Source organism: Ochotona princeps, chromosome 1 (genome assembly GCF_030435755.1).
Source record: "Ochotona princeps isolate mOchPri1 chromosome 1, mOchPri1.hap1, whole genome shotgun sequence".
NCBI lineage: Eukaryota > Metazoa > Chordata > Mammalia > Lagomorpha > Ochotonidae > Ochotona > Ochotona princeps.
In genome coordinates, this window is record NC_080832.1 from 79,860,722 (window position 1) to 79,878,954 (window position 18,233).

Below are 18,233 nucleotides of genomic sequence, written 5' to 3' on the forward strand. Positions count from 1 at the left end.
TTTCTTGCTGGATCCCTAATTTCTTTTCTTTTTTCTTTCTTTCTTTTTTTTTTTTTTGTGATTTTTCTCCCATGGAGGAATGTGCATACAGCATGGCGTTCGTTTTTATGTTATTTATATGTTTGCCTTCTATTTAGGCAGCTTCGTTTTCTTTGGGCTTATGAGGCAAGTAAGTCAACTTGTCAGAATCTAAGGGGAAAAATTAATTAAAACATGCAACCTCTTGCTAATGATTTCTTTATAGGACACCTCCAATGATGATGTCCTCATATGAACAAAACAGTCAACTTAGCCAAATGTGTTTCCCATTTTGTAAATTATTACTTGATTATTTGGCTGAATTGACTGGATTTGGGGGCATACTGTATGAAGTAGAAGCTTGCAAACTCTTGTAGTTATAAGACATCTAGAATCATCATTCAACATTGCACATGGTTATGCAAGGTATATTATTCATCCCAGGGGAATGCAGTTAAGACTGCTAAGCTCCTTTCAGTGACTGCTGCCTATAGCATAGTTTTAAACTAGGATTTCTTTGCAGAAAATAAAATGGAAAATGGACATGTTTGACTTAGAAATGGAAATGTATTTTCATTGGTTGTGATAACAAATCACATCTTCCATATTGCTTAATGGCACAAAATTTCACACAAATATATGAATGTATACTCATTCAAAATTACCAATATTGTCTTGTGCTTTTAGGAATTTTAGAGTTTCCTTTTTAAAATGGATACTGCACCCATGAATGAATGTTTGTTAAGTTCAAGCAATTTCCTACAGAACAATGTCTTACACTCTTCTCTCAATTATCTTACTTTTGTCTTCTTTGACCTGGATATCCTTGGAAAATCATAATTTACTCAAGCAGTAAAATATCAAATAATATGTATTTGGAGGAGCTGATGTGACTGAAAATTACCTTGGGTATTCTACCTTTCAGCAAATGTAAAATTGGAAATGAAATTTGGGAAATAAATAAAAGTCCTATTGTGTTCTAAATAAATGTTGAATGGCAGTTCTATCATTGTGAAAAGATTGATTCATTGGATGCTGGGATTGTGTTTAGGAGTCTGAACCTTCATGAGAGAATGACTAATGTTAAATGATACCTGAAGATGTATGCACTGCTGTCATTTGGGGTATTTAGGAAAGAGTTAAATGGAATTACAGCTTGTGCCATTATATTCTCCAAAGAGTGAGTCAGATCCACTTTCACAAGACTTTTCCTGATGATCATTTTTAGAGGGAACATTTAGTTTCTAGGCTAGGTATGGAGATTCCAAGGTAGTGTATGATGCTTAAAATAGGAATGAGAAAAAGGACAAACTTGCTTAGAAGCAGACTTTGGAATGTCTGAGAAAAGCAGAATAGCCTAATTTAATACCACTGTAGTAGACAGTGGACTAACCTTGGAGATCAGAAAGTCCTAAGTTAGAATCAAGAATAAAAACTAGTAGACGAGTATGCTTGTTTGTTAAATGCCACATATAAGTTGTTGCAATGACCCCCTACAGTTGTACTCATATAAACTCATTAAACACACACATGCATATGAAACATTTAATAGATGCATGGTACTTTTTGAAATCTCAGCAGGAATTATTATTATTATTTTTTGCCTTCTTTATGTATATAGGACATTTATAACAAAGGACAAAAAAACAAAAAACAAGCAAAACAAAACAAACAAAAAAACCAGGGCTATTTGGTAGAAGTTGTATTGGAAAAGAATAAATTACCCAAAATGGAAAAGGCTAAGGGACTGAGGTTCACAGTTTTTTACAATTATTTCCCAATACCCTAATGACAAAAGGAAACACAAGTCATGGTTTACAAAGGCTATATTGGCTCAGAAGAAATAGCCAGCTATTTAGTTTCCTATGGAGCCCCACTTTTTTTCTTTCTTAAATCCCAATTCTCCCCCTCTTTCTTTGTGTAGATATCTCTGGTTGTGTTTCCAGTGTATGAAGTTCCTGGTTACCTTCACAACTTTTATCACTTTATGTTTCTAAGCTTTATTTTATTCATTTTTGTTATTTTTATAAAATCACAATACCTAATAATGATATATTTCATTCTTACTTTAGCTGTAAAGGGCTGATTAGAAGTCAATAATTTTTAGCTTTTATCAAAGGAATGCTTGCTCCAGATCATGCTTTTACTGGGGCAGCTACTAATTTTCAGCAGTCAAGAAGCCCATAGAGGAAGGGTTTGAACCAGGAAGCTTCTGCAGGTTTCAGTAACATTCATCCTGCAACAATCCACCAGAGGGCATAGTGTCTCAGTCGTTCAGCTGCTATAGGTGTTCACCATGTTCAATATCTAAATCCTTCCTGGACAATTTGCAAATGAGTGTTTCACTCGAAGTTCAGTGAAAACAAAAATCTGTGAGCCAAGCAAGGAGAGCTTTATCACTAATTAAAATAATGGATTCATTAGAATCACAAGTTCAGGTAGAGGCTCCCTAATGAAAATGTTAATTTTTTCAATGTATGCAAACTCAGTTTTTTCTTTTCTTGTTCTAGGCAATTTATAAATGTTTAGCTTATATGAGACAGCGGTAACTAGAGGTATAGAGACTGAAATAGAGATGCGGATGATGCAGATTTATTTCTTCTACTGGTTCACTCCCCCAACACAAACAAGAGTCACCTGGACCCGGCTGAGGCCAGAGGGCCCAAAGCACTTGATCTATCATTTGTTATCTTCTAATATGCATTGACAGGAAGTTGAAACAGAAGTAAAGTGATCAGGACTTGAACTGGTATTCTGATAGGAGATGTGGTTGTTTTGCTTCATCACAACACCTGCCCCTTAGGTTTTTTTTAATTATTAATGCTCTGTAGTCCTGAACTAATGCTAAAAATTTTCTATTTCAAACTGTTGTGACCTCTTAGCAATGTGGCACTGAGTGACATTAGAGGTTAGAACACAAAGCATTTGTTTTGAAGTAAATCGAGTTAATTTCTTACTGAAGGGTCTTTTACCACAATAAATTTTATCATCACTATATTTTTCTGTTCAAAATATTCTTTTGTTTTATGTTGACATATACATGGTGCTTTTCATATTTGCCCTGTAAAAGAGGTCTGCTCCTCTTGCGTAAGGCTAAGGATAGTTTTATTTCAATTTTTCCCAGAGAGCAAATCTTACAGTCTGTGTAGTTTAGGCACTTGATTTCAGAATTTGCATATATATATGCATTAACATATGAAAGGTATACAATTTTATACTACTACATATGTAATCCTTATGTAAGGAATGAATCGCATACACACAGAAAACAAAGTTATATCACTCTCATAACTGCTACTGGCTAAATTTTCATTGTACTTAGCAGGAAGCTTTCCATGTGCAATTTTACAAATATGTGAGTTAAATCAAACTTTCAGTCAGCATCCATATATAAAGATTACTATAGGATTTTCAATGCTCTGTGAGAAAGCAAATCCCTATAATTGGTCCAGCTAATACAGGGAATAACTTAATACTGTACTAAATAGAGTTCGGAAAAGAAAATGTCCATTTCTTTAGATATATTCTTTGTATGTTTTTTAATTCTTTGTATATGTTTTAAAAAGTAGAAGAAATATTTTTCAGAACTACTAAGATGGCATTCCATATGACAAAATGGTCTTAGAATATTTCCTGTACCCAAAGGAACAGATGGTGATAGAGATTCATTTATGGTAAATGCTTTAAAAATCTACAAATGCTTTGCTTTGCTGACACAAGAAGGCATGACTCACATCCTTCCTGACTGTGGGAACACTCTAACTGGCTTGCCTCTCATTGGTCATCCGAAGCTGGGATTTCCAGATTTCAGAATCTCTCTTGTCCACAAGTATGGAAACAAATCAGGATGAGTTGGTAGTGACAGAGCAGTCCACAAATATTTGGGTACTTGGTCTGAGAGGTGTCCCAGCATATTTTTGTAAATATTCCTGATCTTTTCTACGAATTCAGTTTGCTTAATGCAACGAAGGACAGTGTGTGTAGACATGTGGCTCCCAATAATAGTCAGCAAGCTGTTCATCACTCACTGAGTTACTCAATGGCTTCAGTGCTGAACTGGTTTGTTTTCGAACAAAGGCAGTTTTGTGACTTTTCATATCTTACCTAGCCGTAAGGTATTTAGGTTACAATCTTTTCTGTTTCACCTTTCAAGTGTTGTAAGAGTGTTGTATATTGGGGTTGTTACAGAATGAGAAATTTGAAATCAGATGCTGATATAAAGGCCCTTCAAACATTGGTGGTTATAAAATGCAAGAGAAAGCTTTAAAGATATACAAATCTGTGTTTGCAAAGAGTAAGTCCCTTTGCAATATATAATACACACCTCTATGTGGCTGGGAATTAAATAAGATAATGGAGTTGTTTTCAATATTTGTTGCAACTTTGATTTATCAGGGGAATATTACAAAAACATTTTTCAGACCATGTTTTCAGTTAATTTAACTATATGATCTGAAGCAGGGTCTTATACTAATGTTAGCATTTTAGATAATTCTGATATATGGCCTGGATAAGACACGACGAGAATATGTGCATAAAGCTGTTAAAATGCTGAGCATGTACAAGATCTGGAAGTGTGAAAGGAGCCCCTGAGTGAAATGGAAAGGTTTTTCATGTTTTTGTTTGTTTGCTTCTTTTTACAGCATTGCTTCAAAATTAATGGATTTATGAATTACCTGCAGAGTTGGTTAAAAGGCAGGTTCATATTTAGAAGGTCTTTGGTAGGGCCAGATGTTCCTAATAGGCTCTCCAGAAGTATAGAAGATGCCTGTCCTGGCAGTATACTTTGACTAAGAAAGCATGTACAAGAAAAAAAAATAAAGCACAGTTTTAGAGCTTTGATCATTCCCTAAGGAGATACCCGCATGTATATATCTGAATGTACATATTTGACAACTGAAACCAAAACAACATAACAGTTGCAGATAAGAAAACTCTGACTTTAAATATACAGTGGGTTGTGCTTTCTTGGGTTGTTTGCATGATAACCATATCATAGTTTCAGCAGCTGTTAAATGTTACCCTATAAATTCTTTCCCGAGATGCTTCAAATCCTCAGTCCCCCCTAAAACAGACAGCTCAATTCCAGATTCAAATCAGCAAACCATGAACCTCAACTTCAGTTTTTTGCTTTTAGGACATTTATACCTTAGGGCTTTGTCTCTTGTATGAGAATAAACTAATTAAACATGGGGAACAAATGCTAGAACAACAAAGAAGACAAAAGAACAACAGTTGTTACCTGATGGTGAAAGGCATAAATTTCCTGGTATTCTGTGCCCCTTGCTATGCCCACTTGGATTCCTTTTAAAACATGCGGGTACACACACATTTATTAACTGTGCTAATAAGTTTTATTAAGATTTGATATTCTAGGACAGTGATTTAGAAATGATTTGACTTATAGATAGAAATTCCATACCATTTTTGAATTCCCAAAATGTTTTGCGCTTTACAGTGAAAATGAATTTTTTATGAGAAATATTTGTCAGTTTTTTGGCATCACTCCAAAAAACTGGAGGTACTATTGGGTTTCATACACATAGGCTGTAATGTTACTAAGAATCAAAGTAGCCTAGTTTAGGAAGGCTCTTTTATTTTTATGTTTTACTTGAGTGTTAAAATTATATAAATATGTCCAGGTAGATTTTATTCTACATTATAAACCAAGTTCAAAGTCTCTCATATCCTCCATGTAAAATGATCCTGTGTTGTATTTGATTCCAGCCAAGACACATTCCAGGGACATTTGCTTCATATTCAAAAAGTGGAGCTTATGAACAAGCGTGGTTGAGTGTCGTTACACATTGTTTCCATCATCATCATCACTTATCATAGGCTTCACAAATTAAGCTTTACAACAGTTTCATCCATTTCTACATGTTGGAAAATTATGATGATATCCCTGGTTGAATAATTTCTGTCGACTTGGAACAAAGACCTCATGATTGCCTTGATAATAACATTTCTTGAATTATTCTGAGGCATCAAAGTAGTCTGTAACTTGAGGGATGGGTTTTATATACTGTATTGTTCCCCGTAAACACAGATTTCCTCTAGATCTGCTCCAAATCCCCGTCCTTCTCTGTCTTACTTCCACCTTTACCAACCAGAGCACACACCATGCCTATTGACCTCTCCTAAGGATGTGGACCCAAGAATGTACATTTGAACATCTGAGTGCAGCAGAATTAAGTGTAGATGCTTCTGCATAAGGAGTGATGCAATAGAAGGTATTTCCCATTTATGGATAGTTATCAAAAGAAATATATCTAAAAAACTTGAGCACTTAGGCCATTATGTTCTTTATTTCATGTGAAGTTAACTTTCCTAGTGAAAACTAAGTTCAAGAAAAGTAATGTGTTACATTTAAGTATTATGATTGCTTTGAATTATAGAGATACAGTTTCTAAATCAGTGTTTATTTTTTCCTCTGTTTCACACATGTAATATTTGGAACAGCCCCTTCTGCTAAGAGCTTTAAATTACTTCATCTTCTGTGTACATCTCTGGGCAAAACGCTCAAACATATCAGACAGAGGCACACACACACACACACACATGCGCCCCACAATAAATTCTGAAGGGCTGAAACTTATCTGTGGTATTACAACTGTTTAAATCCAAAACATTCTAACTACATATGGAAGAAATGTATGCTTCTTTTAAAGAGCATTTGTTACAACACTGATTTGTAAGGTTATGGAATCTCCTTCATTTTGGAGAAAATTATTTTCAAAATGTTTTTTGTCCAGTGTCTTTAATTATCATCACTAATCTTTCATTGAGACCGAAAAATACAGAGATGGAAAAAGACTAGATATTTTAGCACATTTGGAATGGGAATTGAACTCCAGATTGACCTTCACATAAAGCCAGCGTTTCCTCTTGCCAGACATGTGCACACGTACTCTGTGAGCGTTAGTTTCTTCATCTGATAATGTGGAGAAAGAGTGTGTTAGTCACAGTTTATTAAGAAAACTAAATAAACTGATATGTGGTGGTTGGAAGGCTGGAAAGCACTTAGCACGCAATAGGTGCTTCTGCTAGGTGTTTGCAAAAGGTGCAGCTTCCTTTTGCAAACAAAATAAGCCAGGTGTTTGTGCAAAAATCATGGAATTTGCAGTTGGCACAGCTGTTTAGAATCCTGATTTTTCTTGCTATTAGCTAATTATTAAAATTCTTTAATCTCTATTAGAATCAAGGTGGTTTTCTTTGAAAGGTTGTAAAGGAAAATATTATCGTTTTATAGCAAGTGTGGACATCTGGACAAGACTTGGAGCAAGGCAATCTCCTAGGATACCTGCGTTTCTTTCTTTCTTTCTTTTTTTAAAAAAAATTTATTTATTTTTATTGCAAAGTCAGAGATATAGAAACAAGAGGAGAAACAGAGAGAAATATCTTCTGTCCGAAGGTTCACTCCCTAAGTGAGCGCAACGGCCAGTGCTGTGCCAATCCGAAGCCAGAATCCCAGATCCTCTTCTAGGTCTCCCACGCAGGTGCAGGGTTCCATGATTTCTGGGCCGTCCTTGACTGCTTTTCCCAGGCCACAAGCAGGGAGCCATGGGAAATGAAGCTGCTGGGATTAGAATTGGCGACCATATGGGATCCTGACACACTCAGGCGAGGACTTTAGTTGTTAGGTCGCGGTGCCAGGCCCTATTTTCTTTTCTTTTTAAAATAATTTTCTCTTTAGGATGTACTCCTGATATGGCATACTATGCTTCAGTGTTGGTTAATTTATTGTTGAAAATGAGGGCTCTAGAACTGCATGAGATTGGAGCCAGTTTTACAAATTCTGTTTGGAAACTGCCTTTTATGCTATAATTCTAGAGGTGCTAGAAAAATTACCTGTTTTCTGTTTGATATTAACTAATTAAGGGCTATTCCCTTTAATTCTTGGAGATTTAATGTATTGCATAGTATTTAGCCATTTCCACCTTAATATGAATTAGTTCATTGATGCTATAGATTAAATCCAGAATATTCAATTAATATGGACTTTGAATAGAAACAAAGGACTAAGTTTGGGCCCAGCACAATAGCGTAGTGGTTAAAGTCCTAGCCTTGCACGAGCCGGGATCCTGTATGGGCCCTGATTCTAATCCCGGCAGATCCACTTCCCATCCAGCTCCCTGCTTGTGGCCTGAGAAAGCAGTTGAGGACAGTCCAGAACCCTGGGACCCTGCACTTGCATGGGAGACCAGGAAGAGCTGCTGGCTTCGGATAGTCACAGTATTGGCCGTTGTGGTCACTTGGGGAGTGAATCATTGGATGGAAGATCTTCCTCTCTGTCTCTCCTCCTCTCTGTATATCCGCCTTTCCAATAAAATTAGCAAATCTTTTGTTTTTTGGTATGTTAATATTTATTTTTATTCTTACACCATTTACCTTTAAAACATCAACTCAAAAATCTCATATTTAATACAGTCTTCCTAGCCAAGTGTGCAAACATACCAGGAGATTTTGCAAACTTTGCCAATGAAACTCATTCATGTAACCAGTCTTCTGATAAAAACAGAATTTTTGCTTGTGTCCTATTAACTTTTTATGCTCCCTCCCAGTCACTATTCTTCTTGGAAGAATAATAAGTCCTGTTTTCCAATGGTATGGCTTACTTCAATAATGGTAGTGCCTTACATAAAAGGAATCATTAAATATGTACCGGATGGTGTCTAGAATTCAGTATTTACCCCTTTTATGAATTAAATCTGTTTTTTGTATTATTGAAGGACAATTGATTAGTTTCCAGCATAAAATGAATACATACAAATACAAGCATTGTCTATATAACATTTCTTTTGCATTTAAATTGGGTATTCTTGTTAAGTGTAGAATTGCTGGATTATGGAATATGCATGTGCTCAATATTAGTATACTGTTGAACAGTCACCATTTTATAACCTTATTGGGATGTGTGCAGTTACAGGTCATTCTACATCTTTTTTATTGTTTGCCATCCTCATGTTTATTTATTTTTTTTGACCTTTATTCTTAAGCAAATCTTAAAAAAAAAAGAAAGGGACTAAGTTTGCAATGGAATATATATCTGGAAAAACAAAAGAGAGTAACTTTCTACAACAATCATGTGAGTGCTGGGAAAGGACAAAATTTAAGAAGTTGCAGGAGACAAAATCTAACCCCTTATAGTGTACTCAGACAACCGCACTCCAAAATGCAAGGTAAAATATGCTGTTGCATTTAGTTAGAGACAGAATCCAACTTCTAGATGATCATTATGCATTTCTGTGCGTTAAAGGTGGTTCGGCGTATACTGCTAGTGGAAAGGCCTGGCACACATTTGGCAGTGTGTTTCCCTGGCCTTGCTTAAAGGCAATTTCAGGCGCTACAAGTGCATACTGAGTAGATGTTTGTCAACAATAACCCAAAAAGCTTTCCAGCAGCAACAGATTAATTTTTTAAAAAGATCTATTTATTTTTATTGGAAAGCCAGATATACAGAGAGGAGGAGAGACAGAGAGGAAGATCTTCCATCTGATGATTCACTCCCCAAGCAGCTGCAACGGCTGGAGCTGAGCCAATCCGAAGCTGGGAGCCAGGAGCTCTTCCGGGTCTCTCATGCAGGTGCAGGATTTCAAGGCTTTGGGCCGTCCTCAACTGCTGTCCCAGGCCACAAGCAGGGAGCTGGATGGGAAGCAGGGCAGCTGGGATTAGAACCGGGAGCCATATGGGACCCCGGCGTGTGCAAGGCGAGGACTTTAACCACTACGCTATTGTGCTGGGCCCAGGAATGGATTAATTTTAAAGGCGAGTTAGTCTGCATTTATTCATCTGTTTTCATTTTTGACCACTTGTGTTGCTTGGTAGCCTGCATTCATAAACCACAGATATTTGCTATAGCAACTGCTGCAGGCTTTCACCACAGGGCAGATGGACCGGCCAGACTATTTTCATTCCACAAGGGAGAAATGCCTGCTTTTATGGAATGATATCTATGAACTATTTTACATCAAAAATAAGCAAAAAGAGATGGTAACTATGACATTATTTAATACTTTAAGTTCTTTCTTTATTTTAGAAAATCTGATTTTCCCTTGAAGGACATCAATAAAAATACCGTAATTATAAAATGAAAGTTACCAAGGTACTATCCATTCTAACTTCGTTCTTCCTTAAGGAAAGAATATTATATGTTTGCATTCAGATGGATACACATTGAAGCAGGAGTTTTGCGCAGCAATGGAGACACCATGTGGGATACCTTCATCCCATGTCCCAGTGCCTGGATCTAGTTCCAACTCTGCTTTTGATACAACTCCTTATTTATGCACGTATCTTCCTGTTTATGCACATAGTAGTACTCAGTGAAGGTGGTGGCACAAGTAGCTAGGGCACTGCTACCCTCATGGGGTTTAGGTTTGCTTCCCAATATTTATCTTCCACCTAAGCCTTCCCTGCCTATTGCAGACATTAGGGGAGAGAACCAGTTGATGAGGGCTCTATGTGACTCTCTGATATTCATATAACTAGCTGATTGACTAGTTAGAGTTTACTCCCTGAACTATAGTAAATGTGATTCTTTTAAAAGAAACTGAAAAAGTGCAGTTTTACATTTTCTTTGTTTCTCTGTCTAATCAGTTTTGAAGCTGATCTAGTATTTTTACAGAAAATTATTGGAACAACTTTTTTCGTGTAGAAACGGAGTTCTCAACGTTGGCACTATTGATATTTCAGTCAGAGATTCCCTGTGGTAGGGGTTATACTAAGCTGTTTGGATGTCCCTGGTCTCTAATTTCTAGATATGTGTAGAGACCACTTACCCTGACAAAGCAACAAAACACATACTCAGAACATTCTCAAATGTCCCTTGATGTGGGAATATGCAGTCAAATTAGAACCATAGCATAAAAAATTTTAAAGAATTGAATAACTTCTTGTGGAAAAATTTGATGAGATTGTTCAGGGGATTATCAAAGATTCTCTGGGTACACTGTGTCTTTAGCGTGTTATTTATGAATCTCTGAAAACTCCATGATGGCTTTCAGGGAATCTTTCAACCCAAAGGCGTTATTTATTTTGTGTCTTTTGTGCACTTATGTACTTTGCCTTAGGAAAGAGAGCGTCTGTTTTAATTGCAGTAGAATTTACATAACATAAAATGTACCATTTTAACTATTTTTAATTATGATACATCTTTCCTCATGTTCTTATTAAAAAAAAAAAAGGCTCAGCGCGATAGCCTGGTGGTTACAGTCCTTGCCTTGCTTGTGCTGGGATCCCATATGTCACTGGTTCATGTCCCAGCAGCCCCGCTTTGCATCTAGCTCCTAGCTTCTGGCCTGGGAAACCATTCAATGGCAGTCCAAGGTCTTGGGACCTTGTACCCCTGTGGGAGACCAGGAAGAAGCTCCTGGCTCCTGGCTTCAGATATGCTCAGCCCTGGCCACTGTGGCCACTTGGGGAGTGAATCATTGGATGGAAGAGATTCCCTTCTCTCTCTTCCTCTTTCTATATCTAACTTTCCAATAAAAAGAAAATATTTTTTAAAAATTTCTGCACTGTCGTCAAAAGAGGGCACAATGATGTGTCATTATTGAAAAAGAGTTACACACAGAAGGGAGAGAGAAAGTGAGGGAGAGAGAAAATGAGCAAGAGAGAGAGAGTGCCTTATTTTCCATCTGCTGGTTCATTCTTTACATGCCTGCAACAACCATTCCTGTTGAAGCCAAAAGACAGGAACTTCATCTCAGTATCCTGCTTACGTGGGAGGAGCCCAAACATTTGCGCCATATTCATCTGTTTTTCTTTCCTTCTATTTCTTAAAAATTATTTATTTGAAAGGCAGAATTACACAGAAAGAGAGGTTGATACAAAGACAGAGGTCTTTCTGCTGGTTCACTCTCCAAATGGCCATAATTTCTGGAGTTGGGTCACAGCTAAGCCAGGAGTCAGAGGCTTCCAGAGGGTCTCCCACGTCGGTGTAGGGACTCAAGGGTTTGGGAAATCTCCTGCTGCTTTCTCAGGTGCATTAGCATGAAGCTGGATTAGAACTGGATTAGCTTGATATTGAAACAGCACTCATAGGTGATGCAAATACTTCAGGTGGGAGCTTAACTTCCTAAACCACCATGCAAGCCCCTTCAGCTTCATTTCTTAAGGTATTGGCAGGGAGCTGGACAACAGATGGGAGATGAATATTCATGTGCAAGGTGGTAGTCTGCAACACTGGTTCTAGTAAAATATTTTCAACAATATGATTGAAAATATGAGTAAATGAATGCTTTTTCTTGCATCATGATGCTCAATAAAATATTTTTTCAAGTGTATGGTTTCCTAAAACTCTTTAGCTAATATATAAGTAAAAGAAAACTTCATCCCCTGAAAAAAGAAATTGCTTATCTGCTTTTAATGAAGTACCACAAGATGCTGAATCATCAAGCATCAGTAAGTGATGCTATTTACTCAAAGGGAAAGGAACACTAATATATCTAAGAAGAGTTTCAGTAGCAAAAGTTACAACTGAGGATCACAGTACTTAAGAGCCAAATGCTCCTCAGTGCCAGTGAACAAAGTTGAAAGGACAGCTTCTTTTTCTAAGCTCTCTGCACAACTGCAGTTTTATTGTCAGTAAATGTTTAAATACAAATTTTCATATGTTAATTCCTCATGAGATCACATTTTCCTTTTAAAAATGCTTATGGAATCTCTGCCTAGGATGATGAGAGGAGTTTCTTCTAAAGGAATGAGTTATGAGGAAGGCAAGTGCCTAGGTGCAATGGTTAAGATCCTCGATCCTCCTTGGGGCACCTGCATACCATATTCGAAAGGATTGAGTCTTCACTCTGCCTCTATCTCCATCTTCCTACTAATGCACACTGTTAGACCTTGGATGATGGTTCTACTACTCGGATACCTGCCACCCTCTGGGAGACCTGGGTCTAAGTTCCAGCTTTCAGTTGTGGCCCAGCCATAGCTGTTGTAGGTATTTGTTGGATGAACTAGCTGATGGAAAAGCTCAATGTACATCTTAACAGCTCTCTCTCTCTCTCTCTCTCTCTCTCTCTCTCTCTCTCTCTCTCTCTCTCTCTTTCACACACACACACACACACACACACACACACACACACACACAGGCAAAGTCTCTTCTGCTTGTCAAGCAAAGTAAAAAAAGTTTTTTTTTAAGTGCTGAATTATGGTGAGCTTAATGAGAGTGTAAGAGAAAAAACTTCAAACAAGAACAGAGGGCTATGGGTCACGGTTAGGTCAATGTAGGAAGGGCCATGCCTACGAGAAGCAAGGCACTGGTTTCATTCTGGAAGAGTATGCACAATCACTGTGTTCTTGACACTAATGGATATTTAAGGTGAGGAACAGCCAATGGCAAACTGGTGTGCAGTCTTGGGTGTAGGGGTTTGCCTGGTCCAGAAGTAGATGCAGTGCGATCCTAAGGCATAAGGTTTCACTTTGGCCTCAAAGACAGTGATTTCTGAGCACTGTTCTCTTAATAATTTCTTATGTCCTCAGATTTAGGGGGTGAAAATAACTATCCTAAGTGTCTCACATTACTAATTTTCAAAATGATGTTTAATTATATTTAATAATTTAAATTAGAATACAATTAGAATTTTATCAGATATGTGTCAACAAAGGTCTAATTTCCATCTAAGTTTTAGGATTTTATTTTTACTTCAAATAATTAGGAATTCACACACAGACACGCAAAACAATAGTAACAAATTTGGTGGCCTGAATAATTAGATTTTCAGTTTACATTGATTGATCTTAATGATTAGGTGCACATTTCTAGTCATTCTGTTCTTGTGAACCAACCCGCATCATTAAGTCTTTAAACAAATGTTAAATGATGGGAAATGTTTGTTTATTATGTAACTCAATATCCAGCTTTAAAACTGCTTATTAGGTGATTGTATGATGCAAAGAAAAGGAAAATTACCATTTTCTTGTACTGATGGATAAATGCAATGGGTCAATTAGCACTGGCTTTCAATTATGTAGAGATTTGAAATTTGTGTGCAAGTGCCAAACTAAAGATATTTTTAAAAAGGGAAACAATAGACAAGGAGAAAAAGAGGAAGATTGTGACAGCAGTTTAGCTTATTGTGACAGGCTTCCTTACTCCGACATCATGGTAGCTCTTAGGGCTGAGTGGGGAGAGGGAAAGTAGGAGCTGGAAAGGTTAGATTTAATAGGAAAAGCAACGTGGCAGGAACATCAGTTTTTCTGGTCATTTGTCACTGACATTCCAAAATCAGCATTTGAGAATCATCATCTTTCTGGGGATTGAGGTCATGACCAACAGAAAAAGAAACTAAGCACACACCTCTTCTACATAAAATCAGCCTGCTTTCTATGCATGACGTTGGTGTCATGACTGGCTTGAATTTACCATCAGATTCCTATATCATTTTTTAAATTCCCTGTTGTGCATATTGGTTCTCTCTGAAAGCATCAGATTGTAATAATGCTTAATTTTTTAAAAAGATTTATTTGTTTTTATTGGAAAGGCAGATAAACAGAGAGGAGCAAAGACTTTTCATGTGCTGGTTCACTCCCTGAGTGGCTGTTATGGCTGGAGCTGAGCTGATGTGCAGCCAGGAGCCAGGAGCTTCTTTTGAGTCTCCCAAGAGTGTACAAATTCTGATGGCTTTGGGCTGTCCTCTGCTTCTTTTCCAGCCACAAGCAGGGAGCTGGATGGGAAGTGGAGCAGCTGGGATATGAAGAGGTGTTCATATGGGATGCAGGTTCTTGGAGGCAGAGGATTACCCAGCCAGGCCAATGCAACAGCCCCATGCTTAGGTTTTGATTGTGACTTTGTGTAATATAAATGTTGCTTCTGCTTAATGGATATCAAGATGAATCTTATGTGATAGTCTCTAATTTGGAGGTAACTTTCTTCTTTTGAAATTATGGGTATATAAAAATTTCAAATATTCCCTACTAAAATGAGTGTCCTGCTGATGGTCTTATATACATTGTTTTGCAGAACCTGGACAGCATGTAAGTAATGTTATACTTATATAAAGTAATGTTTTATATTTATATAAAGCCTCATAGCCAACTTTCCTACCCTGCATACCCAGACATAGTTAATACTCTATTCTTTCACATGTTCGAGCTACTTTTTCACCTCCATATATATGTTACTCCCTCCATTGCTATGGAAGCTGGGAATGACTGCACATGAATGCAGTTAAAACTGGCACTCTTTTGCTTGTTCTCCCAGGTATTTTGGTCAATCACCCTCTTCATTCCATAACAATTTAACAAGGCCTCTGGTTTCATTTCATTGTACTTACACTTACATGTTTATGTTTTAGGGAGATTTAATTCTTTTAGCATATGGAATATGTTATACCCATCTTTGCAACTCTATGGGATATTAACACATTGTCTAAAGGTTGAGGAGACTCAGTAAATATTTAAAACATATTTTAATATGTTAAATGATTGTGGTTAATTCTTAGTCTTGCAAAGGTTCTGCCTTACCATTTAGGATTTTCCCAAGGAATACCAAGTTATTTGCTTCTTTATTATCATTGACTATAAATAAGCTTCAGTGTCTTTGAGAAAGGTCTTGCATTTGCACATGAAGGAAGAAAACCAGCATGACACATCAAACTAATAAATAAAAAGTACACTTGCTTTTTAGGTAGACAAATAAAATACATATTGTCCCATTTCCAAATATGTTAAGAAATAATTCCAGATTTGCAACTCATTGTTTCAGGGTCAGATGCAATGGAATGTCCTGGAACAAGTATAGAACTTAAAACTAAAAGACATGGGCTTAAGTCACATTTTTCCCACATGACACTGCCAACACTGGTGGAAAGCAACTTTTTTACACCATCCTATTACTTACACACTCAGGGTAAGTGTTACGTAGAAAATCGAGTTGCTATTCTTGTTACATAAGTCCTTATTTTCGTAGACTTGAACCCCTTTAAGTGGCAAGTTGGAGAATAACCAGGGAAATACTCAATATGTAGCAGTGATAAATGCTATAAAGAAAATGTAGGTGATCTACAGTTATATGCTTTATTTATTAGGCATATTAAAGAAGAAGGCCTCTTCAATAAGAGGGCAAAACCTGAAAGGGGTGAAAGAGAGAGGGCCCAAATGGCATGAGGAAAGAATATTCTGGACAGAGGTCAGCTATCACTTTTCTTTGTGCAGAAAAGTGGAAGAAAAATTACTAACAGCCATGATCTCAGTGGAAGCGAAGGAAGTACTACAGCAGACACCTTTCCCGAAATCCTCTCAATTCACAAGTGGCCTCTTGCCCAACCCAGATGGCCTGTCTTCTTCCAGTTGCTTTCATTGATAATGTGTTAATGTGATAATGCTAGGTTGTCGAGTTGCTAAAATATGCTGTGCTTTTTTTTAATCATTAATTGAATATTTAGTTGGTTTTTATTTGCTCATTAATACTAGTGCCTTTCTCTGAAGATATCAATCAACCTGACCTTTATTCACTGAAAGAAGCAGTAATAACTACAGGTGTACAGACAGCTAATATTAAGGTGAACTTTGATTATGAAGTTCAGTAGTACTTTGAAACGGTTAGCTAAGTTATGGAAATGTGAGAGGTCTGAAAATGGGTATGCTCAGAGTATCTTTAATGTTTTAGTGACCTGAGTTAACCAACTTGCACTTCTCTCTGCTTGAGCAGATAAATCATCATCATCATCATCATCATCATCATCATAATCAGATATTCCCATTCTATCAGCAATATTCACATTAGCATTTATTGATTTCCTTTAGTGTCTTCAGTGGTTGGCATTTCACTTTTATAAACTACTTTAGTAAATTGTGATTAAATGTTGCCTATATTGTTTCTTTATTAAGATTCTCATTTTCTGTTGACAATTCTCAAAACTTCTTTTGAACTTCTGCATTTACATTTTCCTTGGGCTTTGTTTATTTTTTGGAAAATGTACAAATAACATCCCACATTTATTTCCCAAAACTCACTAAAGCAAAAAAAAAGGCACATTCTAATTTATGGAAGTTATTTAAAAGATCCCTTTGCTATTTTCATTTTCTAAAGTCCAAGAGGATAATGCATAAATCAAAATGTGAGAGCTCATTTTGGCAGCGGGATAAAATTGCTGTGAACTATTGCAGTGCCCTCTGTCATTTTAAAATCAGTTTTGAGCAATGATCAAGTTTTCTTACATCCAAAAATAATAAGAGAAAAATAGGAATAAAGCAGCTTTTGCAAAAATGTTGCACTAATTAAATTTGAATAGTTATCCTAAATTGAAGATTATGTCATTTTACTTTTTCTGTGTTTAATTGATGCTTCTATGAGTGACTACAACAATGCATGAGCTTATAACAGTCTCATGTGATAGCAGTAATAATTTAATATTTTTGAATGAGAATAGATGAACATGGCTAATGTCTATACACAACAAATTCAGGTAACCATTATAACCATTAGCTATTTGAGTTCCTTCATGCCTACATAAACAAAAACAAATAGGATTAGACTCCTCCCCCCCTTTTCCCACAAAACAAGTGCTTACTGCATACACACACTGCTATACCATGATTTTATTAACTTTTATTTCAAAGTAATTAGAAATCAACAGGAAGAGACTGAAGGAAAACAAGTAACAGGAAGTCTTTTGTGCTCTGTACCTTATTTCCTCCAGTGGTAACTTCTTGTATAACTAGAGTAAAATATTAAAGCCGTCAAACAGACTGTTCCACGGATGTTATTCAAATTTCATCGGTTTTACTGATACTGTGCTGAGGCTGCACAATTGTCTGTACAACCTTTCTCCCACTTCCAGTTGGAGCAGGTCCCAGGATTAGGGAGACTCAAGGTGTCCTACACAGCTAAGTTGTTGGTGGTACTGATCTTGTAAGAACCTGTTGGCCGTTAGGTCTGAAGGCCACATGGACCTGTTTTGACCTGTACGATGCCAAATTTGGTATTATTTTCCCTGTGGGACCAGTGGAATGCACTGAGCTCAGCACATGTGCAGCTCACTGTTGTCCCCTGTAGTCTTAAGAGTTTTTCCACACTGTACAAAATGGCGCCTGATTCGGCTCTAGGGGATGGGCTGGGCTGTTAAATCCACCCTGTTCCCTCAGTGACTGTCTGGGACTTGCTGCTCTGTCTCTGCTCCTGGTCAAATCAAACAGACCAGCAGGATTAGCAATTCTTTGGGTTCACAGCCTGAGCTCCCAGTAAACGTACCTTCCAACTTTGCTGCTGG